Here is a 2,276-nt window from a genome sequence, read left to right on the forward strand (position 1 = left end):
ATTAAAGTTGCACAAACACAAAGATTATAAGAACTTCTCTTCTTATTAGATTTAGAAACTCTCTCAAAACTAAACCTTTCAATGTGTTTCTCTTGATGGAACATCTCTCCATGAGAACTCTTTATATAGGAAGAAGCTACATCTTTTCCTAAGGGCGAAGCTACATCTTTTCCTAATAATAATATGGAAACATTCCTAAGCTCGATATGTTTCCCTTTTTCCTTAACCCATCAAACTTCACTTTAATGAGTTAACTTGCTCCTCAAGTTAATTGGAATTATCCAACAAGACACACACAAAAAAGAATGGTTAGAGCTGATAAACATGTGATGATTCTTTCAGCTTTACAACAAGAGGCTGGTACAAGATGCGGAAGAAGAGAGAATAGGCAGAGAAGAGATGGAATACAAGCGGCTCTTGAAAGAGAGAGCGTCTGAGAAATCAGAGATAGAGAAAGAGAGACAGATGCATAGGTTGGCAGATGTTTTGAGGGAAGAAAGAGTTCAGATGAAGCTGTCGTATGCATGGATTTTCTCAGAGGAGAAGCTATCTGAGTTAGAGGAGTCTAATAGATAAGGAGACAAGGAGAGGAAACCAAAGATACTGGAGAGAGAGTGTAGCGCACCTGCGAGTAGGAGGAGTGAGTATCCGCACATAAAAGAGAGGGATCAAAGGGTTTGTGTAGTTGCCAAGAGTGATGAGAACTGAGAACAATAAGATCAAAAAGTGATAAATGGGTTTCGAAGATAAAGTCCCAAAAGGTTCAACTCAAGACTGCTCAGACAAAAGACAACCCCTAGATGTGCTTCTCTTCAATCATCTGCTTGATACTATAAAGCTTAGTCTTAGATTCCGTCTCATTCAATCTCAATAATTCACATCTAAGACTTGAATTGGACTGATAAGGTTCTCATTCTTTTGTCCATTAGATAATATTTTGTAAAATTTGATTTGTGACATCAAGTGGATATTGTAAATGACCAATTATCGTTCAGATAGATGAACAGTCTGCGCCACGAGGAATATGTAAATGTATTAAGTTAACACTGTTATGAACAATGTGGATTGCTAGTAACCAAAGGCCAAACCGTGGCCCAATAGGAGAGAGAGTCGGCGGCCCAAGAGGAGAGAGAGTCGGCCGACTTTAGTCTTAGGAGGTTTCCATTTATCTGTTTTAGATCTTTTCCTATTTCACGTTGTATTAGGTTTTGGATAATTTCCTTTTTTCTCTATTCCTTGTAACCCCTATATAAGGGAACACTTTGATTGAGTAATAATACAGATAGACACACGATTTTCCCCTATTGTTCACAACACGTTATCAGCACGATAGCCTCCAAACCCTGCGACTCAAAACCTAAACCCTAATCCTAATCTTGTTCTTAGTTCATCCAAGAACTCAGGAGGTCCATCTTGAATCCCAAAGCTTCTCAGATCACGTTCCAGATCAGAAGAACCGCCATCCAGCTCGCGATCGAACCCGAAGTCCGCGACCGACCCGAGACGATCCGATCCCCGAACAGCTCGCAGCCGAGACGCCTCCAGCCCGCGATCGATTCCATCTGCGACCCGATAGGAGGCAGCAAGCGTCCGTTCCTCTCAGCTCGAAGTTTCATCCATTCTCAGGTGGTCCGGTTCTAAATCCCCTACGAAACAAAGGTATAAACATAATCTGAGAACCTAGAACAATAAGAACCCTAATTCCATCATTATGGAAACAATGTCTTGATGAAACCCTAAAAGAAACCATAAGATTAAAATCAACAAGTCTTAAAACTAGAAACATAAACGATTCAAATTAGAACCTGATTGTATGTTGATTGATTAAATCTGAAACATGACAAACCCTAATCAAGGAATCGAAAACCCTAAACCCTAAAAGAAGCTAGTGTCTGATTTTAAGATTGATTTTGCTTGTTTGATTTCTTGTTTAAATTGAGGTTTAGGATTGATTAGATTGCTTGAATTAATCTAACTGAGTATACAAATACTTAAGGCCTTGAAACCTTAAACATAAGTTGATAGAATTTAAAGATTGAAAACCCTAGACATCATAAGAATTGTTTAAATCGTTTTGCATGAATCCGAACATGATATTGCATTCATAACTGATTGAAACAAGATCGGCCAGCATATAGATCACACGAGCTTAGGTTGATTGCATTAGTAAACCTATAGGGCCGTGTGGCTCATGATTGATAGCACCATGGTCAATTAGTATTGTTTGAACATCATAAATGCATAAGACGTGTTGTGGCCGAGCTTGCTTATATCCT

At 39.0% G+C, this 2,276-nt stretch overlaps 1 pseudogene; it reads left to right on the top strand.

Moving 5' to 3' along the window:
• Positions 1-333: 333 nt before the first annotated feature.
• On the top strand, positions 334-828 carry LOC106315437 (annotated as a pseudogene).
• Positions 829-2,276: the final 1,448 nt, after the last annotated feature.

Source organism: Brassica oleracea, chromosome C9, assembly GCF_000695525.1.
Source record: "Brassica oleracea var. oleracea cultivar TO1000 chromosome C9, BOL, whole genome shotgun sequence".
Lineage (NCBI taxonomy): Eukaryota > Viridiplantae > Streptophyta > Magnoliopsida > Brassicales > Brassicaceae > Brassica > Brassica oleracea.